We start from the raw sequence: 24,588 nt of genomic DNA on the forward strand, positions 1-24,588 counted from the left end.
ATGTTCTGCTACTGAAAAAGGCCCTTCTTTGTATTAAAACTTATTAAAAGATTGCAGTTATTTGTAATTTGTAATGTACCAGTTATTCTGGTTTCTATTTTTAATATAAAAGTCTGAAGAATATTTTTTCCCATTCTCTGAACAGCTGGTGGGAAAATTTCCCTGAGGAAAAAAAAATAGCCTGGACTCTTGCATTTGTCTCCTAACTTTCTGCTTCTACCTTTGCTACATATGGTTAATTTCTCACACAATAGCCAAAATACTAAAAGTCTTTTTATGTTATTTTTTTAATGTCATTATGCTTTTTATGTTATTTTTTATGTTATTTTTATGTTATTCTCTGCTCATAACTAATGGCTTTTTATCTTATCAAAATAAGATCTAGAATCTCCCCTTTTTTCTATAGTGCTATAAGTGATATGCATCCACCCTCTCTCTCTTTCTGATGTCATCTCCTAAACCCTGTCCCTTGCTCATTTTACTCCACATTGGCCTCCTTGTTGGTGATTGCATACTGCAAACACAGACCTACGTCAGGGCCTTTGCATTCTTCTCCCCTTATTCCTCTAGATATTTGCAGTACTTGCTACTCCTCTTTTCTTTCAGTTCTTGACTTATATGTCACCTTGTCTTTGAGACCTTCCTTGACCATTCAGTAGCACTACTAGCCTAGGAGGATACAGGTTCCAGATCATGAAAGCTCTACTCAGGAATTAGGAGATCTATTTGGGAAAGTTAGAGCAGGAAAAACAAAACAAAACAAAACAAAACAAAACAAAACAAAACAAAACAAAGGAGACGTACAGCTTCCCAGGGAAGGCCTAGAATGAAGAAGGCAATCCTATCCAGTCTTAAGGGCCAGTGACCTCCTTAGCTGGGGCTAGAATGTGGGCAAGTTCAAAATACAAATACTTCCCACTTAAGCTGTACTGTTGATCAACTATGTTTCTTTAGTTATTTAGTTTGTTAATTGCTACCCTACAAAACTAAGTGCATACTGAAAATTCAGAGAGAGCACATCGCTTCTCAAATGACAATGTGATCTACTAATGTTCTCTTTGGGGATTCCTTCTAGGGAATGCCTTGTTATTGCCATAGATGGGTTTTTGGCCTTTCCTGGTGTTAAACAGAGAAAAGGTATCTTCTCCTTCCATTACTTAAAGCTCTTCTTTCTTCTGTATGGTTTGTGTTCTTCCTGACTCTTAGCTGTTCCAGGCATTGTTGATAGCTGTTTCTAGGAAGTAAACTGTGTCCTTCTTACATTGCTGCTGCTTTGTGATTTCCACTATTGATCGAAATCACAAGTGTCACAGTAAGACAAAAGAACAAAGAAATATGGATTTCTATTTTATTAATGATTTAAAATCCAATGTTATCATTCAATTAAAAGGCCAAGTCAACAACATTTTGGTATAATTTGCTAGTTTTTTTGGTTATTTGGCTCACCCATGGTTACATGCCAACTCTTGGCATTCTCTGACATTAAATTGCCAGAGTACCAGAGTGGTTATACACCTGACTGGATGCTGTTGCTGGTTGTACATGCCACAACCTACTAGAATAGTGGAACTTGGTTCTTAAAATCCAATAGCTTTTCAATATATGCCATAAAGAGGTGCTATAATGTGGAATATGGTAAGGCTGAGTATGAGTCTGACAGATAATTGGGCTGCTTCTATTATATAAGCAACTTCTGTTATATAATATCAACTTATTTCTGGGATTTTAGCAAACCTTTGGGCATGGATTGAATTTCAGATTATAGCCTGTGAAGAGCTGGCTTCCAAAGACTAGAATACTCTACTCATTTTAATGCCTTCTAAATCTTGTTTTTCCCCCAATCCATGGATAAGGAAGCCATTGAGGTATCTGCTTGTCATTCCTCTGTACACAATGTTCTGTAACATTCTCTGACTTAGAATTTCCTGATTATTGTTTTCCCCCACTAGGCTGCAATTATTTGAGAAGCTTTCTGAACATATAGCCCAGTTTCTGGTATATGTAATCATTTGTTACAGTTTCATTGAAATAATAATTTACAGTTATTATTTTCTTATTAATCCTTATAAACTATTTTTGCATGGAAGAATTGTATCAGATATAATAAGCCCTAAGTTACAGGAAGAAGCAGGAGCCTGACTTGTTTTGAGGAAAAAAAAAAAACAAAAAAGACTGGATAGGAAACTTAGGGATATTTAAACCCCTGAAATGATTTAATCTGATAATGTATCACCATCACTTTATATTTCCTCACATTTTTCTCATGTTCTTCCTTTTCCTCTTTAGAGAGGAGAGTATGGTATGTATTTGTGTCTTTCTCTTTTCTTAAGGGTTAGGGCCAATATCAATTATTTTCTTTTTATTTTGTGTTTTAGAGTAGCATCAGAATAAAATTTTACTTAATGTGTGTGTAATTCATCATAGCTTTTTTTTTTTTTTTGCCTTCTACTTTTCCTCTACATCCTCATTTTGGGCACTTATCTCATATTTTTCTTAAATGTTTCTGTCAGCTCCCCATCTGTGCAGTTCAGTTTCTGTGAAGTTCTGGGTATTATGTACCTTTAGAATGGAAGAGTCTCATTGGAAAAGATAAATTTATCATACTTATTGATAAAGAAGACCTTAATGCTCTATTGTTAAGTGAATAAAGGAGCACAAAACAATACATCCTGGGTAATTCAATTTTTGGAAAGCAACTATAGTTTTTTCATTTGAATATGAAAAGATGTGGAAGGTTAGACACCAAAATACTAATTCAAATACCATAGTTAATATTTGAGATTGATTAGAATTTTGGTGATTGTAGTTTCCTTTCCCTTTTTCACTATTTCATTCATTCATTCTCTTAATGATATTTTTATTTTCTAATTTTTTGTGTTATCAGTGTTAAAATCAAACACTAGATGAGAAAACATACATGTAAAAGTTCTATGTACATAAAGAAATAAATGTGAACTGTTTGATGATCTGATTTCACTGAAGGTGCTATAAAATTTTTCTTAACTTTCTTTTCTATGGTTGTGAGGACTAAATTTCAATACCTATTTATTTTAACCTCTGGAGATCATGGATTATGTCATCCTCATAGAGTTAGAATGACTCATTTTTTTGTCAAAATGATCAGGGAAGGAACCCATTTTGGTTATCCCTTGTAACTTTTCCTGGGCATGAGAAAGGCCCAATTACACAGTGATGACCTCTAGCCTCTTGGTAAATTTTGGTAGAATGGCAGTGCTTCTTCCAAACTCCACTCAAAGTGGAGACTGAAATTCAGGTACTGACTGAGGAGTCCCTACACAGAAGTGTCATATTGAATCAGTCCTAAATAATATGACAAAAGCCAGGAAGGTAAAGCTGGAGGAGAAAACATGGACCAAGGCAAAAGATCAAACCTCACTGCCACTTCCACATCTGTTTTGTTTACCTGAATGAAATATGGAGCTATTTTAAATTGCTGTATAACACAGTGGTATCAATAAAAGGCAGCCTAGTTAAAAAATATATTTTATTTTTCCATTTGTGATTACATTAAGCTTCTGTGAAAATGGAACACACCAGTTTCACAGCAGGAGAGGATAGATATAGCAAGATTCGAGAGGCAAGATGTTCAGGATTAGAAGGATCTGTATGGCTGCAAGTGAGGTAATGATAATGATTATGTGATAATAGTACTGTTGTGCTGTTTTATGAGGCAGTAATCCAGCTCCCAGAGCAGATAAACTATGGGGTGAAGGCTGAGTTTATCCCATGGAGGGGAATAGATTGTTGCTGAATAACCCAGCATGACAGTAAAGCTTTTTCTTTTTTGAGGCAAGAGCTTAAAAGTAAGTTTTAAAATAAAATAACTTCACAAATATGAGCAAGTGAACAGCTAAGGAAGGTTAAAAAAAAAAAGAGGCAAATTGTGCAGGGGGGGAGAAGAGGTTGCTGAAGGGGTGGAGATGAAATTCTTTTTATGCAATAGAAACTGCAGTTCTAGTAAAAGGACAAAAAATTTCCATAACCCAAAACAAAAACAAAAACAAAACAAAACCCCACTACCATACATATTGGCAACTGAAATGAAGTGCTATTTTCCTTAGAAAAGTATTAAACTATTGCAGAATGCAAACAGATTTCCATTCATCTTATTTTAAGTCACTGTTCATTCATTTCTTGACAAGTTATTATGTACATTAGTTACAGCAGCAGTTACAGACAAATGGCATAACATCCTAGCCTTCTTATTGCTTAGTAAGATGTTGGAAGAGTTGTCTTCAGTTTTTCTTTGGTAACCAAGACTGACCAGAAAGCAAATATCACTTAGTTTGGAGATGCTCCATTCTTCCTACATGTGTTTGAGCATCTGAAGACTTACTTGCTTCTAGTAAATGGAGATGGGATGAGATTCAATCATTAGTGCATGTTGGTCACTTCCCTGGGCTCTTCATTTAGGCAAGTGGTGTCAGTTCAGTTTGGGTGGCTCCACTGGCAGCTGGTTTCATTCAGGGGAAATGAAGATGGGGAAATTTTGCTTCAACTTCCAAGCTTTAGTGTGTAGTACTAATTCTTTCTCCCTCATGGCTGCCAGCAGGCATCCCTTTGTGATACTGTTTCCTTAGAAGCTGCACTATCAAATGGGCTCATGTATCTTATATCCTATAAAATTGTAATCCCTATCTTTTCAGAGTATCTGCAAACTATTAGACTCCTCCCTGCCCTCCCAAGAGATGGGGCCATTTCTAACACTGAGATCTCACTGCTCTTCCTTTTCAAACAAAAACTATCTCCAAACAAAAATTCAAGGGCTTTGGCCTCCCAGTGCAGAGGCCCAGTTAGAATTTGTCTTTGGGGCATTCACCCAGCTGAAACTTCTTTCAGGTCAATAATTCAAAAAGGACAACTTTAAGAATACTGAGGTGGTTTTTAAAGGTTAACTTCTAAGGGTTGCAGAGATGACAAAAAAATCTTTTATTCCTCCTTGGTGAAGCTGAATTTGTGAAAAACAAGACTAACTTAAATTCTCAGGAGGTTATTTTGCCACAATGAATTCTCCATAAAATTCCTGCTATAGTTGAGAAGAGGGAGTACTATGCCTGTTTGTTCACCATTGAATTCCTAACATCTAGAAAATTGCCTCACTTATATCAGACTATATATATATATATATATATTCTTTTTTAAGAAATCAGGTTAAGTTGTGATAGTTTTCTAAAAAATAGTTATAAGTAAGTTATAGTTTTTTTAAAAACTGTGTTTTCTTCCTGTTTTCAGTTAAATAGTTTCCAGAAATTAATAAATCACTACAACTGTTCAGTTCTTACCCATCTCTGGGAACACTGAAGAGCACTTATTCACAGGATGTTTATGGGCTAACGTGCACCAGGCACTTCTCTGAACACTTGGAATCTGTCATTAAATATAATAGGCAAAGACCCCTGCCTCTTGGAGCTCTTATCCTAGCAAAGGAGATGGTAAACAATGTATGTATTGAATAAGTATGTTATCTACCATGTTAGAAAATAAGTGTTGTGGGGGAAAAAAAAAAGAAGGGTTGAGTAGGGTAAGGGAGAAACAGAGTAAGGAGCGTTGTTGCATAGGGTGATCAGGGTTTGGCCTGATTGGGAATGTGATCTTAAATAAAGACATGGGTGGAGAGGAGTTAGACAAGTGGATATTTGGGACAATAGACTCTGGGCAGAGGAAACAACTACAGCAAAGGTTGGAAGTATACTTGGCATTTAAAAAAATGGTAATATACACATAAAATTTACCATTTTAAGCTGTATAATTCAGTGGCACTTAGTACATTCACAATATTATGCAACCATCACTACTATCTAGTTCTAAAATATTTTCATTACCCTAAAAGGGGACCCCATACCCATTAAGGAGTCATCCCCTCAGTTTTCTTCTCCCTCCCAGACCCTGACAACCATTAATCTGCTTTCTGCTTTTATAAATGCGCATGGCATTTTGAGGAAGACCAAGAAGCCATTGTGGGTTGGAGCACAGTAAATGAAACAGGTTGGTAGGGGAGAAAGTCTGTGAAGTAAAGGAGAGATGAGTCCCTTTTAAGCAGTTGTAAGGACTATGGCTTTTACTCTGAATGAAGTAGAATACTATTCCAGAGGTTCAAACTGAAGAATGAAATGCTCCATGGGAGAGTAGATTGGAGGAGTGTGTGACAAGGGTGGAAGGGAGAAGATTGATCCAATTATGGAATGAATAAGTCACAGGGATGAAAAATATAGCATAAGGAATATAGTCAGTAGTATCGTAATAACGTTATATGGTGACAGATGGTAACTATGCTTGTGATGAGCATAGTATAATGTATAGAGGACTTGAATCACTGTGTTGTACACCTGAAACTAATGTAGCATTGTATAGCATCTATACTCAGAAAATTTTTTGAAGAGGTAAAAGAAGATGATGGCTCAGACAAGGTTGGCAATAGTGGAAGTGCTTAGGGGTCGGATTCCAGAAATATTTTGAAGCTGGGGCCAACAGGACTTGTGGATGAACTGGATTTGGGTGTAATAGAAAAGTGAAGTCAAGTATTGCCCTAGTGATTCTGACTTACATGACTAAAAGGATGAAATTGCCTTAGGATGGGGAAGCTGAAACAGGTTTAGGGGGAACAATAGGAATATAGTTTGGGCAGATTGAGTTTGAGATACCTGTTCATCCAAATGAAAACGTTTAGTAGTTAGATGTGTGTGTCTGGAATTCTGAAAGGCGGCCCAGAGTGGAGATAAAAATTTAAGAGTCAATAGCATAGAGATGGTATTTAATGCCATTTACTGGGAGCAGTCTTTGAGGGATTAAAGGTGAACAGATAATGAGAAGGAACCAGAAGAGGAGGAACCAAAGTAGGAGGAAATGGGTGTGTAGTAATTGGAAAACCAAGTAAAAAAATTGAACCAAGGAAGAGAGAGTGCTCAAGAGATTGGTGCTGCTGAATGGACTATTGATATAACAGGTTGTGGTGTAACAGTTTAAGTGGAATGATTAGCTTGTAAATCAGACTGGAATGGGTGTAAGGGAATATGGGACAGGAGGAATTGGGAATACTGAGTAGAGAAAGAAATGGGGGCAGTACTCTGTTCTTTGGCTTTTCACTATCATTAGAAATCTTACTATCTTCTATTTTATAACATAATTGTATAGTTAATTCATGTTAGTGATAATTTTCTTTGTAAAATATTGTTCCATTTTCTGCACCAAAGATTTGCAGGATAATCCCTATCATTTAAAAAGAAAAATAGGAGCACCTGGGTGGCTCATTGGTGGAGTGTCTTCCTTTGGCACAGGTCATGATCCCAGAGTCCTGGGATCAGATCTGCTTCTCCCTCTGCCTACGTCTCTGCCTCTCTCTCTCTGTCTCTCATGAATAAATAAATAAAATCTTAAAAAATAATAAAATGAAAAGAAAAATAAATATATCTGCAAGATAGTGAAGAATGAGAAACTGATCTGAAGAGAAAGTTGTTCTTCTGAACCACTAAAATAAACCTAATGTTTTAAAATATAAATACTTTTAAAGACTCTCCAGTAAAGGTTCTTTTTTTGTTCACATGTGCTTCTTATAGGTTAGCTGATCTCTACAAAAACTAAGAAAATTTTGACAATTTAATTTTTTTGGAGATTTTGAAGATACAGGAATAGTCTTTCCTTCCAGACCCTTGGAAAAACAGGAAATTGTATGCAGTGCCTATTTTAAGGCCTTTATAATGCTTAATTTATTTAGCTACATAAAAATGTATTATGTATAACTTAGCTAATAAAGTTTTGTCTGGGATAATTAAATTTTTAAAATATGGAAGATTAAAAAAGCAATTGCAAATTTCCTAATTGAATTTGCTATTTGAGGTTTTTAATTTTTTTAAATCACAAATAGGTTCTAAAGTTGCTGAGATGAAAAGAATTTAACTTTCTTTACATGTTCTAGTAATGGAGGAGCATATAAACACCAGACCATTAATCCTAGTGTTATGAATAGACACAGTTCATTTTAACTAGTTTTGTGCTCTTATGACATTAAAAAGTTTTAGGAAAGAGTTTTCTGAAAAGTAGCTGTATAATAAAGATGAGGAACCCTTGCATTCATTGAGTATGGTATTTTGACATGGAACTTGGCTGGTTTTGTTGGTAGTTTTTGAGCAAACACTATCCAGAACATCTTCTGGCACATTCTTTCATGCTTAGCTTATTTCTTTACCTTTCCAAGTATCAAGTGAATGCTTATGAACACTAATGGATAGTTTCATGGGGGCTTGAAAATGGAAGATTTCACTGGATTGCAGCATGCTACTCTTATTCAATAATTGTTCTATCAGCTGAATATTTCTTATGAAGGTCAGTTTCTCTCAAGCACTGCATGAGATGAATGAGGCTGAAATATGAGATACAATTGAAGTCTGAGAAAATTGGTCCTCAAGACATCTTCTTACTAGGCTGTGGAAGAGTGTGTCAATCTTAATGAACATTTCTTGGGTATCTAGTATGTGCCAATCATTGTGTTAAATGCTATGTTTCAAAGAGCTAGATTAAGCCATTCAGTAATTAATTTATTCAGTCAATATTGAATAAATCAATATTGATTTATTCATCAATCATTTAGATTATTTAAACAAATATCTAAAGGCAGTTATTCTGCAGCAGGTGAAAATAGAAATGACTTTGCTTTGTAATTAAATCAAATAAATTACTGTGCTATCCAATATTTGTAGTTTTGAAACTAAGATTCAGACTTTTTGCAGCTGGAATCTTACAGATTCAGTTGGATAAAAAAGCTGTTGTATCTGTTATCACAAAAATCCTAAAAAATCTTAATTTTTCTATAGTATTTTATATTCTTAGTATTTCCCAATTTCAGGTTATAGTTTTTAAAACAGGCAAAAATTTGATAAACCCATAATTATATGTTCAATATGGTCAATTAGTCTTTGAAAAAGGAGGAAAGAATATGCAATGGGGAAAAGATAGTCTTTACAAGAAATAGTGTTGAGAAAATTGGACAGCTACATGCAAAAGAATGAAACTGGACCACTTTCTTACACCATACACAAAAGTAAACTGAAAATTGAGTTAGGAGTAATCTCTCAAAATGTGAGATATGAAACCATAAAAATCCTAGAAGAGTACACATGCAGTAATTTCTCTGACATCAGCTGTAGCAACATCTTTCTAGATATGTCTCCTGAGAAAGGGTAAACAAAGCAAAAATAAACTATATGGGGCTACATCAAAATAAAAAGCTACTGCACAGCAAACAATTAATAGAACTAAAAGCCTACTGAATGGGAGAAGACATTTGCAAATGACATATTAGATAAAGCGTTAGTATCTACAGTATATAACTTATACAACTCAACACCTGAAAAACAAATAATCTATTTAAAAATGAGCAGAAGACGTGGATGGACATTTCTCCAAAGAAAACATACAGATGGACAACAGACATATGAAAAGATGCTCTATCTCACTTATCATCAGGGAAACACAAATCAAAATTACAAGATATCACCTCACACCTGTCAGAATGATTAAAATGAAAAAAAAAAACAATAAGTGCTGGTGAGGATTTGGAAAAAAAAAAGGATGTTCATGCACTGTTGGTGAAAATGCAAACTGGTGCAGCCATTGTAAAAGACAGCATGGAATTGCCTCAAAAAGTTAAAAATAGAACTATCTACAATCCAGCAATTGCAGTGCTGGGTATCAACTCCTAAAATACAAAAACACTAATTCAAAGAGATACATACTCCTCTATTTACATTATTTATAGCATTATTTACAATAGCCAAATTATGGAAGCAGCTCTAGCATCCATAGACCGATGAATGGATAAAAAAGATGGGGTATAGATACACAATGGAATATTTTTCAGTCATAAAAAAGAATGAAATCTTGCCATTTGCAACAACATGGATGGAGCTAGAGAATATAATGTTAAGAGAAATAAGTCAAAAAATAAAAACCATGTGATTTCACTCATATGTTAAATTGAAAAACAAAACCAAGAAGCAAAGGAAGAAAGAAAAAGAGAAACCAAGAAATAGACTCAGACTTAACTGTGGAGAACAAACTGATGGTTACCAGAGGGCAGACTGGGGTGGAGGAGGAGAGGAATGGGAGAAATAGGTGACAGAGATTAAAGAGTACACTCATCATGATGAGCATCAGGTAATGTATGGAATTGTTGAATCACTATATTGTACACCTGAAACTAACATAACACATACATTAAATATACTGAAATTAAAAATTAAAAAACTTAATTTAAAAAGTAAAAATTGGGATCCCTGGGTGGCGCAGTGGTTTGGCGCCTGCCTTTGGCCCAGGGCGCGATCCTGAAGACCCGGGATCGAATCCCACATCGGGCTCCCGGTGCATGGAGCCTGCTTCTCCCTCTGCCTATGTCTCTCCTCTCTCTCTCTCTCTCTGTGACTATCATAAATAAATAAAATAAAAAAAAAATAAAAAGTAAAAATTAGTGGTGCCTACCTGATTCAGTCAAGGTAGCATGCAACTCTTGATCGCAGGGTCATGAGTTTGAGCCCCATGTTGGATATAAACTTTAAAAAATAAAAAAAGGACTAACCCTTTTCTAAAAGAAGATTTAATAAACTGTAAGTTGACAAACCTATCCCCAACTCCCTCCCAAACTAACTTTTCCTTATCGGTGAATGATCTTTCTATTTTTCTGGGAGAAAACACCAATTAAGTTATTAGGAATTAGGTACCTAGTTCTTTAACATTTTATTTTAATATCTGTTAATCTTTCTTTCAATGAATAGGTTATACCCCCTCGTAGGTAAAAAACTAAGATGAGAGGTTGTAAATATTTTTAAAATAAGAATTGAATCCATTATAAAGATGCCTGCTAATTTTAGTCAAGATTCTGCCCTGGAAGATGAAGAAATCCAAAGAAAATTAATGTTTTTGCAGCTCTGAGGTAAGTAACAATATTGGGAACAAAAGAGGGAACTGCATGTTATTAAAGGGAACTGCATTAAGAAGCCCCTGCCCATAAGACTTTTAAGAAGAGAAGCAGCAGTGGACTATTAAAATAAGAAGGAAAATCTCCCATATCCAGATAAATGATAGTTGTGTAAAGTTTGTGAAAATGCTTTCTATCTCTCTAGATTATCATATTATTGAAGTTGGGATGGGTTTATGTGAGATAAATTCGAAGGAACAGAAGAACAAACAGTATTGGGTTTAGAGGCAACATGTAGAAGGAGGTGATTATATCCCCCCAACAGAAACTAGTGTTTTAGTAGGAGAGAAAAAACATTTCCTGGGCAACCAAAAATATATCTTGCATGTTCTTCCAGTACAGTCTGAATCCTCAGCAAAAGGCTAAGGGGATGAGTTAAACTCAGCAATCTCCCAGCTTTTATGTTCCTAAAGCCTTCTGTTGCTGTTGGTAATTGTTAACACTTGTCTTTCCATCATCCCATTTTCTTACTCATTGTTATGCACTTAATGTGCCTCTTCCTTGGTAATTGGTCCTTAAACTGAGGGCAAGGTTGGTTACTTGACTATTCTGTGTCTTTAGCACTTAGCTTAGGGCCTAGCACACAGTCAGTGCTCAATAAATTTTTTTTAGCAAATGAGTTACTACCAATTTTTTTTTTTTTTTACTACCAAAATGTTAAAGCTTTAACTATATTAAGCTCGAGGGTCGAATTTGGGCCAGAGAGAGGGTGGGTAGCTTCTAAGAACACATTTTTGTGGTATTAATGAAAACATTAGCAATTGATACTTTGAACTTTTTCAGGTGGGAATTTGTAATTTTAAAAATGATGGGCTGCTTTTTTTTTTTCTTTCAAGATCTTATTTATTTATTCATGAGACACATGGAAACATAGGCAGAGGGAGAAGCAGGCTCCTTGCGAGGAACCTGATGTGGGTCTTGATCCTAGGATCCTGGGATCACGACCTGACCCAAAGGCAGCTGCTTAACCATTGAGCCACCTAGCTGCTCAGAGGGGCAGCTTTTAATATTGTGTCAACTCGGTGCTGTCATTCCTATTCATAAAATTTCCATTTAATGTGTGTTTTAACTATATAAATGATAATAGGCGAAGGACTTTATAGGTATGGGTGGCTTACAGATTTAGATATTTCCCAGTTCTGCAAATTACTGTGAAGTTAGCATAAGGGACTTGCTTTGTTATCATTGAGGTATGAGTTAAAGGAAGGAAGATATGTGAGGCATATATGCTTATATCTCTTGAGAGTGTGCTTTCCAAAAATGATGCATTACATTTTCATATTCCTCTAGATTTTTACTTATATCACTAAAGAAAGTATCTTTTACATATTGTACAAATAGTCTTATGTGCCAGTTAGCTGGTCTTGAGAACACTCAGTATTTGCCAGCACAGAACACTATCAAATAAGTAGAAGCTAGAATTTTCTGCCTTCATGAAGTTATTGTTTCAATAGGCAACATAGACAAAAAATTATGATATATCTGAGGACATTGATAGGAGAAGTGTGTAACTACAACCAGTTGCAATGATAACTCAAATCCAGAGGGGTGGCTGGAGTCAGTGCATTGCAACCAATTCCAGGAATAGTCAGAGAACCACAGGTCAACTATTTGAAAGTTAGGAACTCTGTCACCACTCTCTTCTCTTCATGGGTGACAAATAGTATTTGCTTAGTCATTAAAATGTGAGCACTATCCATATAAATCTTACATTTTCAATTGAGTAGTTTATATATTCTATATAATGAACTTACTGTTTCCTATATACAGGATCCATCTGTGCATATAGCCTGTGTGTATATTCTGTTTATCTTAAAGTGCATGAAACATGAGAATAACTTTAAAAATACCAAATTTAAGAATACTTTACTCTTGTCATGTTTTGAAGGAGCTATGTATAATCCACTACTTAACACTTTGAACTTATTTCTTTGTTTTGAGCCTACTTACACCAGAGCAATCCATGAAAGCATTTACTTCATTATGAAAGGTAATAATGGCTGAGGAATCTATAATTGAAATCATATACTTTTGTTTATGGAATGTTTATTAAAAGAGAAATAGTTATTCATTCATGTTTAAATTAGGATAGGTGAATATAACCAGCAAGCCCTAAATCTTGGTGCTTAGTACAATACAAGATTATTTCTCACGATGTCATCATCCAGTTCCAGTTGGTGTTGGTGGTAGTGGAGCAGGTGTTGGAAGCCTTTACTCTTCCCAGTATTTAGGAATTCCAGCTTTTTCCATTGCGGGGCTTTCCTGTCAGTGAAGGCCTTGTCATCCCGAGTGGATCCCCTGTATCTGGCCTATAAACAAGAGAGAAGAGTGTGGAAGATTGCATCGAAGGGTGTCATTTTAGTCCAGATTTCTTCTGACTACCTTTCCCTGTTTATAGTTTAATCACATGGTTCCACTTAACCTAAAGGAGTCTGGGAAATATATCGAGCCATATGCCCTGGAAGAAAAGGAAACAAGGGTTAGAAATACATAGCACAGTCTCTGCCAGTGCTTAAACATGGTACATTGACTTAAATTTTTCTTATCTTTTGGTATAATTCGGAAGTTTCCAACTTAACACAAAGTCAGTGGATCAAATGAAAAAGAAATGACCAAAAACATAATGAAGACAGTATCAAATTCACTGTCTAGTTTGGAAGCAGCTATATATAAAGAATTTTAAAAAGTGGCTATCTAAAGTCAGTGCAAATTGAAGTGAAAGTTAACTAATCAGTGCTTCAAATTTTAAATGTGATAGTGTAGAGTAAGGGCCAATTAATTAGCTTTGTAATCTTGGGCCATTCACTTAACTCCTCTAAGACCTGAATGCATCCTCTGAAAAAGGGAGATAATACTGATAACTTGTTTTCATTATTGCTGTGAAGCAAACAAAATGATGTCTATGAAGGGGTTTATAAAATATTAATGGCTAAACAAATTTTATTTCAGGCCAGCTGCATTAAGGAAAAATTACCTCCAGAACTGCCCCTGTCATTCACCTATGACTCATGAATTTTCAGTTGGCATAGAGTAGCAGAGGAAAGTCTTTCAAATATTGTAAAATCAAGGTTTATCTGAGGTAACCTTTGCTGCTTGTAGGAAGTGTGTGGCTGAGTAATAGTTCAAAAATAGCATGTTATTTTGAGGAAGAACATATGTTCTTTAACAAATAAAATAAGTGTTCAGAAGAATAATTTTATAGCATATTTAATCACACATTTAAAATAATTTGAATCCTGTAATTTAGAGCACTCTGTACTTATATGTGAATTTTTAAGTGCTTTTGTTAAGTGCAGTAGTGCCAAGGTGAGTACTATTATGTAGAGTTTCATTTTATGAGGAGCTCTTATTAACCTCTATGAAGGAAAACTGTTCCATGATTAATCAAAACTGGAATATACATTTTATATACTTAATGCGTATTTTGGAAAATCATGAATGTATAGTTACATATGTACATACATATGCACACCCACATAAATGGTAGGTGTGATTAAACAAGGCTTGTTTCATAGGTCAAACAGATAAATAACACTTAATTTGTTTTAAACTGATCTGCTGATGCATGGCTACCAGGATTGTGTTGATGGGTTCCTTTAATAGACATTTAACGACTAGATTGAAGGGAATAGGTAGGTGCTTTTAGAATATTAACAAAAAAGTAGCCATAATTTTCTTCAGGGAGCTAACCAGTTGGCACATGTCATATACAGAAAAAAAAATGTAGTCAAAGGCAGTATTTGGTAATGACTCAGGAAGCAGATAGTAAGTGGTATAAATGTGGCAGAGTAAGATTCTTTTCAGATTGGAAAATAGGGAAAGACACCATCATGAAGGAGGACCATTTTCATTGGTTCTTGGAGGATGGTTAGAATTTAGCTGTGTGACAGGCATGAATAGTACTTTAACCAGGCAGCATGATATGAGCATGATAAGGGGATGATAGAGGAGCCATTTGAGCTTAAGTAAACAAATTGATTTGGCTGGAAAATTAAATATATGAAAGAATAATGGGAAATCACTCAATTTGGAAAAATAGGTTGTGGCTGTACCCTTGATAGCCTTAAAATCTAGGGAGCTTTATAGAGTTTTGATGAGACATTGATGAGTTTCTACAATGGAATGAAATGATTAAGAGGGCTTTGAAAGTAGTATTTAAAAAACCTTAATTGCTGAGGTGACTTCATAGTTATAGTTGCTCGTCAGAAACCTTGCCATGCTCACAGATCTAAGGCTTTTGATAACTCAAAGGACTAATTTTGTTAGCCCCAGATTTTTAGTTGTTTATTTCTTACCTCTATGTTGAGTGTCCAAGATTATTATAGAGTGCCCCCTATTGTAGGTTTCCTGCATAAAAATAGTGATGCAGTTGTTACTTAATAAGCAGAAAGTAATATTGATCTGACTACATGGAAAGTATGGTGCTAGCTAAAGTGAGGGACACAAAAATATAAAAATATGAATGTTATAATAACACTATATAACATTTGGGAGATAGCAAAAAATAGTATAGAAAATAAATTCTGGGGCACCTGGGTGGCTCATGGTTTGAATGTCCAACTCTTGAATATGGCTTAGGTCACAATTTCAGGATTGTGAGATGGAGCTTTGATTGGAGCTCTGTGCTGGTCATGTAGCCTGTTTAAGATTTTCAATCTCTCCCTCTGTCTCTCTCTGCAACCCCCCCCCTCCCCCCTCTCTCTCTCTCTCTCAAAAAGAAGAAAGAAAGAAAAGAAATTCTGTAGGAGTTCATAGTTGTAATTAGATTTCAGAGAAGTTCATGGAAGAATTCTCAAAGGCTTTTAACCTCCAGACTGAGTGATGAAATTGATGACATATCATCAGAGAGCTTTAAGCCAATCAGGCAGCCAACAACAAGCCATTCCTACCTTTCTAATTTGTGTTCTGTCTTACTGCTATGAGACAATCCATTGTCATCAGTAATGGGAATAATAGCAAAGATTTTTGGAACCTTAATTTTCTTTTCTCTCTCTTTTTAAAAAGATTTTATTTATTTGAGAGAGAGAGAGAGAGAACTAGCATGGGGAGGGGTCGAAGGAGAAGGAAGAGGCAAGCTCCCTGGGGAGCAGGGTGCTGGACACGGGGCTTGATCCCAGAACCCTGAGATCATGACCTGAGCCAAAGGCAGATGTTTAACCAACTGAGCCACCCAGGTGCCCTGGAACCCTAATTTTCTTAAAAATAACTTTAAATCAGTTAATAAAGATTTTAGTAAGCTGTGTGGCACCTGGGTGGTTAAGTGGTTAAGCATCAGACTCTTGGTTTCCGCTCAGGTGGTGATCTCAGGGTCGTGGGATGGAGCCCCACATTGGGCTCCATGCTCAGCACAGAGTCTGCTTGAGTTTCTCTCTCCCTCTTCTCCCCCACCCCCCCCTGCTCTTTTTCGTTTCTCTCAGATAAGTAAATCTTTAAAGAAAAATTTTTTTTGGTAAGCTGCATTGTAGTTTTTATAACAGACAATAATGGAATGTTTGAGAACTGTGATGAATGTATTTTCTGCTTAAAATCTGTTATTTTTTCTTTCAATTTCCATTCCTCTGTCATTTCAAAGAGGATTTTAAGTCAGTTTATAATATATAAATATAATGGAAAAGCCAAAAAGTAGTAAAATAAGGGCCAGTAAGAAATAAGGGAAGAAAAAGGTGAATGAATTATTTAAGATGAGGTTGTACATATAAAACTGTGTTATTATGCTACTCGTTTCTATAAATAAAGGTTTCATAAAGCTTCTCTGGGTTTTCAAGCAGCCACAGGAAAGAAAGAAAGACTATTGGTTTGTAAGACTGGTACTGTGTGTGATGTAAGAACAAGCCAGCTGCACAGAAGCAGCACTACTCATACCAAGTCCAGAGAGAAATCTCAGTGATAGGTCCTCTGAGAGAAGCCCCACAGAATGTAATAAATAAGGAGTATCCTCAAAAACATCCAAGTAAATAGGACAAAGCTTGTCTTAGGCCTTTTAAAGTACATTTTTATAATGCTTTTGGCTAATTGTTTAATGCCTATGCAGTGTCCAGGAAAATCCTTCTATAGAGACCAAGAAATGAATACCGGCACAAACTTTGAGTGATTTAGAGCCGGCCAACAGTGTGGTTTGCTGACCAGCAGCTTCAGCATCACCTGGGGGCTTGTTAGAAATGCAGACTCTCAGACTCCATTTCAGACCTACTGAATCAGAATCTTCAGGGGATTACCAGGGAGCAATGATTTCAAGTATCTAAGATGACTTATTGGACATTTAGATAATCTTTTATTGATCAGAGTGTACAAACTCAGCTATAAGATGAATGAGTTCTGGAGATCTAATGTACAGCATGGTGACTAGAGTAAATAATAATAATGTATTGTATCCCACACATAGACACATAAATTGTATCTATGAAAGGTGTTAATTAATTTGATTACATTATACAGCATATACATATATCATCATGCTGTGTACCTTAAATATATATAATTTTTCTATGTCAAAAATAAATAAAAATTAAAAGAATATTATTTCTCTTAGCTGAGTTTTTACTAAATCTTATATAGCATTGGATTTGGAGATTGTCTCCCTGACAATCAAAAGCAAAGTACATGAAATAAAAATATTTTATTGGTTAAAGATAGCTCTGATGCTTTTGCTGTCATCCAAACAGGGGGAAGAGTGTTAGCCACTTAGGTAATTTAGTTATTATCCACCATGTGTGAAGCACTGTGTTAAGTACTCTGGGATATAAAAATGAACAAGACAAGGTAGCTGTCTCTAAGAAGAAATCTAGTAAGGGAGATTTAGTTGTAAACAAGTTGGCACAATGAGATAAAAACTATGGGTACAAGCAAAATGCTGATAGTTGTTCCTATTTTACAGATTTTTACAGGGGAGGAAACTTGGCACAGATAGCTTGCCTTAGTGAAGTTTAACTCAAGGTCTGTGTGATCCCAAATCCAGTTTATATTTTTACAATGCAGGCTCTTGAGAAGAAAAACAAAAAGGAAAACCATTTATAAAGTGATAAAAATAGTCTTAAAAATCAGTAGGCTTCTCCATTCAACTTGAGTATTTCAGACAATGTAATAATTTTGATTCACATTTTTTTTAGAATAAGTGTGCTTTTAGTTAATATAACTCAGTTTATCCTGCAGCTTTCCTCAGGAAGTATTTAAGTAGGAATTAAAATTTTGTCAGAATGGAGAGAATGATTGCATTTTGTCCCCAAAACAAGATTTTATTGATATATGAACACAAGCCATTTTTATCTTTGAGTGTTGTATGAGGTTTAGTGGAGTGAGCTAATTGGCACATAATAGGCTATCAGTCATAATTGATTGAATAAAGGAATTTAATATTTACTCTTGAGATCTCCTTCAGAGCCCAATTTTATCAAAGAAATACACTCAGAATAAAACAATCTTACTTATTTTAAAAATACTTCTTAGTATAATAATCCCTCTTACCTGTGCAAGTTCCCTACCTTTAAGCATTTTTACATCACTTGGCATCGGCTATTCTGATGTATGTGTTTACTTATATTCCCCTAGTAATGTAAACCTTTTAGAGAAATTGTCAACTTTTTTTTCCTTCATGGAATCTAGTTAGCACTCAGATGCTTAGTAAATGTTTGAATGAACAATGATGATCACTATTATAAGTCAGATCTAGTCTAGCAACCTATGCCTTTCATCAGTTCCCAATGGTTGCCTTTTAAACTTGGTTGAAGCATTGCTAATCAAATGTGTTCTTTGATAATGTTTCTTAGTATTTACAGTACTGCTGTTGAGAAGGCTAGCATTTGTTGAGTGTTTATTCTTTGGCAGGCACTATTTTTAGAGCTTTAAAAACATTATCTCATTTGGTCAGCAAAACAGTTTTAGAAGAAATTATTATTTTCTGTACTCTGGAGATAAGAAAACTGAGGTTTGTAGGAATTAACAATTTATGCAAAGTCATGGAGCAACTAAGTGGTGTAGCTGAGATTTAGATTTGCTTTTATAGCTCTGATTACTGCATAAGGGTAGGAGTAAATGAGTAACTAGAAGGTAATGAATTACCAGGCCATTTATTCTCAAAGAGCATGGTTATACAAAATAGGTTGATCTGGGACATTATGGTCCTCTCTTCCTGGAAATTGACTTTGCTGGGATGGCTAGGCTTATGCTTGGGAAGTCACCCAGAGCTGCATGCAGAGAAGTCAACAGCTGTGTGCAGAGAAGTTAAGAGTCAGTTTGTTAAATCAACTGAACCAGCCTTAGGATAGATACTTTATGGCTCTAAAGTGTGGAGTAGACATGTTGGATAACTGTATAGCTGTTTCTGACTTAACAAAATGTATTCTAATGGGAACCCTACTCAGCCTCTCTGAAGCCAGCACTACCATTCTCTCCCACTCATTTGGGAATAGATTCTTAAGGTTCCCAAGGTATGCATCACAGTTCAGTCTATTGGGGCGATATATTGTAGGGTAATCACACAAGTCCAGAAACCATCATGCTGTAACTTCATGGGACTAATGGGAAGGATTCTCATCTTCATTTCCACTCTTAAAATAAGGTTTACACTCTGTATTTAAGATGTGATAGCACCAACAAAAAGGTGGGTGGCTTATAGAGAAAACACGCACAGAATTAAGGTAGCTGGAATGTTCTGGAGTATACTTTTTTCATAATCATTGAGAAGGGAAATTTTGTTGCCTTTTTCTGATAATGTTGATAAGTTTTTGTGGAACGGAGTCAGTAAAGTCAAAGGCATAGTCCTTAGTTTTGGTTGTTTTTATTGCAGAAGTAAATTAGTGATGGTGACAACAAGGATTTCATGTATAATTGTGGCTATTTATTGAATCATGTCTTTTGATTAATTTCAAAATGCTGATTTGCTGCTTATTAATACAACCTGGCTAAAAATTTATCTCTAGTCAAGCAGGTTGGTGCTAACAAAGATATAAACACATCCTCTAATCTTTTCCTCTAAGGTATTTTTAAAACCAACAAGGACCATTTAAACATGAATAATACTAAATACTGTCAGTTGCTTTATTCTTTTCTTTTTAAAATAAAAACAAAACAAAGCAATCGACTGCAAAGGGCTATATTAACCCAACTCAAAGGTTGCATATTTAAACTTGGGAAAGTGGGATCCCTGGGTGGCGCAGCGGTTTGGCGCCTGCCTTTGGCCCAGGGCGCGATCCTGGAGACCCGGGATCGAATCCCACATCAGGCTCCCGGTGCATGGGGCCTGCTTCTCCCTCTGCCTGTGTCTCTGCCTCTCTCTCTCTCTCTGTGACTATCATAAATAAAAAAAAAAAAAAAATTAAACTTGGGAAAGTAAGGAAGTGTAGAAATTAAATTCTCATGGAAACATTAACTACTCTGCATTTCACCTGTGGTACATTAAAATACACATTTAATAGCTGAATTAACCACATATTAAATTTAACATAACTGAATGGTTATTAACCTGAGAACTTTAACATTTGTCTTTCTTGGCTTTTTGGTGCTTAAATTTGCCCTTTACATTTAATTAGTAGATTTTCGCACTTACGATACTTTTTTCCTTTCCAAAGAGTTAAAGATAGAGTAGACTTGTAATGGCCTCTTACCATAACTTTGTATCATTTGTTAAGAGTCTATTTATTTCAGAAAATAAACCTTTTGTCAGGTTAAATAAAATCTTTTAGAAAGAGCTGTGGTATCCAACTGTAATCATCAGTCAGCTAATTTTAAGCCAGATATTATTTATTAACAAAAAGCTTCTACATGCAAAATACCAGCCCGTTAATTTTTATGAGCATACATGAAATCCAATGATTTATCTTAAGAGCACATTCTCAATTTATGGGAAATTTAGTCAAATGGAACTTTAAAAATGTATGAATTGATTTTGATATGTCAGGTTCAAAACATAGCTTTCTTATTTGGCTAATTCCTTTTTACCTGGCTATACCTGGGGACAAAATAGAAAGATAACTGATTGATCCTAGAAGTGTCCTGGTATAGAGTTTCTGATGACTTTTAGTGAAAGAATTGGGTGTGTTGGATATAATGCTGTACTCTTTCATATCCTTATGAAGAGCACCTATAGGATGATCTCTGTATAAGAAAGCAGCACTGGAAAGATTCAATTATTGTCCCTTAGGAAGGTCCCTGAAATAACCTATATAGTCAAAGTATTTGGTGATATAAGCCCTTCTCTAAATGAGCTATATGTGCTAAGCATATATGAAGACCATAAAATCTCTGTCTGGGGAGTGGGCTACAGAAGATGCTGAACTGAGGAGCTTTTGTACAATTGTTTAGAATTTTAATTTGAAGAGGGAAGAACTTTGGCATTTCCTGGATCCTATCATCTTTAAGATTTTGTTGAAATATGCAACCTTTGTAACATTTGGACTTTTAATGCTTGAATTAGGTGCTGTGTTTTTAAATCATCTACAAAATATGCATAGAGAAGTTTGATCTGGTGAGCATAAAACCATGATTTACTCAAAGCCAGGCAGAGAAATATTAGCTATGGTAAAGGACATATCTGCAGTAAATTAAGTTCTGGGTCATTTAAGAATTTATGTTAATGATGCGTCAGTGTCTTCTTCATATAACAATGGAACTTCTTTTAGGGTCTGGTTTAGGGAGTATGTGCAGAGATGTGCACATGCCCAGGAAAGATATAAGGGAGCCCTAATCTTTCCTTTGGCTGACCTTGAGCTTCTGCACAAGGAAGAAGTCAAGGCTAAGCCAGAGTTGTAAACTGTCCACCAGAACATTGAATTTTTGCCCCAACATGCATATAGGATCCCTTGACAAAGTCTGGGAGACATATTGGTTCAAGGTATTTAAGTAAATCCTTGTCTAAAAAGTAGCTGATCACAAATTTAATTGAGTGGTGATCTCAGTAGCCACACATGACAAAAATACAAACTTCAGAGAATTCAGAAAAGTCACTGAGCAAACAACAGCAAAATCAGCAGGAGAGAAACAATAACAATATCACACAGAAAAAAAAAAAAGCAAGCCCTTTGGGGATGAGAAAGGAATCTGTTATCTAGAATTACCACATTATATTGTTTAACATGTCTAGTTTTTTCTGTAAAGATTTATTTATTTTAGAGAAAGAGAGCATGCAAGTGTGCCTGTGAGCAGAAAGAGGGGCAGAAAGAGGAGACTTGCAAGTGGACTCCCTGCTGAGTGTGGAGCCCACCATGGGGCTCAGTTCATGACCCTGAGATCATGACCTGAGCCGAAACAAAAATTCAGCTGCTCAACTGACTAAGCCATCCGGGCACCCCAACAAAGAAAAAAGAAAAGTATGACCCATATATATATAAGAGGGAAAAGTCAATAAAAACTGACCCTCAGGAATACCAGACATTAGACTTACTAGACAAAGGAATTAAACCAGCTTTGATAAATATTTCAAAAAATCTAAAGAAAACCATGTTGAAAGAACTAAAGAAGAGTGTGAGAACAATATATTCTCAACTAAATATACAATATCAATAAACAGTTTAACATCATAAAAAAAGAATAAAATAGAAATTCTGGAGTTGAAAAGCACAGCAACTGAAATGAAAAAAATTACTAGGGTAGCTTAACAGATTTGTGCTGGCCAAAGAAAAAAAGAATTAGTGATATTGAAGATAGGTCAATTGAAATTATTTGATCTGAGGAACAAAGAAGTAAAAGAATGAGGAAAAATGGGGCTGCCTGAGTGGCTCATTGGTTTAAATTTTGTTTTAAAGGCTCAAGCCTTTGGCTCAGGGCGTGATCCTGGAGTCCCGGGATCAAGTCCCACATTGGGCTCCCTGCATGGGGCCTGCTTCTCCCTTTGCCTATGTCTCTGCCTCTTTGTGTGTGTGTCTCTCATGAATAAATAAATAAAATATTAAAAAAAAAGAATGAGGAAAAATGAACAGGTCCTCAGAGGCCTGAGGGACATCATCAAGTGTACCAACATGTGCATAATGGAAATTCCAGAAGGAAGAGAGAGAAAGAAAGGAGCCAAAAGAATATTTCAAGAAATAATGGTTGAAAACTCCCCAAGTTTGAAGATAAGCATTAATGTATATGTCCAAGAAGCTCAACAAACCCCAAGTATGAAAAACTCAAAGAAAACCACTCCCAGACATCTCATAATCAAACTGGTGATGCAAAGATCAAAGAAAACCTTGAAAGCAAAAGAGAAGAAACACATTAAATCAAGCAAACTTCAATATGTGTGACAGATGATTACTCTCCAGAAACCATGAAGGCCAGAAGGTAATGGGATGACTGAAAGATTGTTGAAATGCTGAAAGATTGTCAACCAAAAATTTTGTATCCAACAAAGCTGTTCTTCAAATTTTATGAACAAATTAAGATACTGCAAGATAAACAAAACCAGAATTTGTCACTAGCAAACCTGCCTTGCTAGAAATATTAAAGAAATTCCTTTAGGCTGAAATGAAAGACTGTAAGACCACAATTCAAATTCACATGAAGAAATAAAAAATAGTGATAGAGGTAACTATATAAATGATACAAGAGACTGTATAAATGTATTTTTGTTTATAACTTTATTCTCTTGATTTAAAAGACAGTTGCATAATGCAACAACCATAAAGCTATATTAATGGTTAATAGTGCATTAAGAAGTAATGTGTATGACAATAACAACACAAAGGAGGGTGAAGAAACAAAGCTATATTGTAGCAAAAGTTTTATGTCATATTGAAATTAAGTCAGTATTAATCCGAATTACATTGTTGCAAATTAAGCTAATTTTAATCAGGGGTTTAAAAAACAAAATATATTAACAAAAATGACGAGAATTAAAATTACACACTATTAAATATCTGTGTAACATAACATAAAGCAGTAATGGAAGTGGAACAGAAAAAAGGAATAGAAGAACAAGAAACATGAGAGAAAGCAAAATGACAGACATAAATTCTGTCTTATCAGTAATTTATTTTATATAAATGGATTGAATAAGCCAATCAAAAGCCAGATATTAACAGAATGGAAAATAAATCCTCTATATCCTATGTACAAGAAACATTAGATTCAAAGACTCAAACAGTTTTAAAGTAGAAGGATGGAAAAAGATATACCATACTAGCAGTGACCAAAGAGATACTAATATCAGACACAATAGACTTTAAGACAAAAACTAGAGACAAAAGAGGACTTTTTATAATGATCATAATTATCAAATGATCAATCAATGAAGAGGACATAGCAGGTATAAACATTAATGCACTAATAACAGAACCACAAAATATATGAAACAAACACTGAGAAAAGGAAAAATAGAAAATTCAACAATAATAGTTGGAGACTTTATCACCCACTTTTAATAGTGAATAGAAAAACCAGACAGATGATATATGAGAAACTAGCAGACTTTTAATAATGATACTCTAAGTCCACTAGACCTAACAAACATTGCAGAACACTCCAGCCAACCGCATTGTAATATATATTTTTCTCAGTGCATAAAGTCTATTCTCTAGGATAGATCATATATGGTAATCATAGAAAAATTTTCAATAAATTTCAAAGGATTAATATTGGAATGCCTGGGTGGCTCAGCAGTTGAGTGTCTGCCTTTGGCTCAGGGCATGATC

General features: G+C 35.2%; 1 protein-coding gene and 1 long non-coding RNA gene across 4 annotated transcripts in view; one reads left to right on the forward strand and one right to left on the reverse strand.

Moving 5' to 3' along the window:
- HDAC9 (histone deacetylase 9) overlaps nucleotides 1-24,588 on the forward strand; it is a 911,202-nt gene that overhangs the window by 144,504 nt on the left and 742,110 nt on the right. The gene's annotated exons all lie outside the window — the stretch shown is intronic.
- LOC111098784 overlaps nucleotides 13,033-24,588 on the reverse strand; it is a 45,002-nt gene continuing 33,446 nt past the window's right edge. Inside the window, exon 3 of the long non-coding RNA XR_005369513.1 lies at nucleotides 13,033-13,296. This is a non-coding gene — a long non-coding RNA (uncharacterized LOC111098784). The remainder of the gene's footprint in view (nucleotides 13,297-24,588) is intronic.

This window comes from Canis lupus, chromosome 14 (assembly GCF_011100685.1).
Source record: "Canis lupus familiaris isolate Mischka breed German Shepherd chromosome 14, alternate assembly UU_Cfam_GSD_1.0, whole genome shotgun sequence".
NCBI classification, from domain to species: Eukaryota; Metazoa; Chordata; class Mammalia; order Carnivora; family Canidae; genus Canis; species Canis lupus.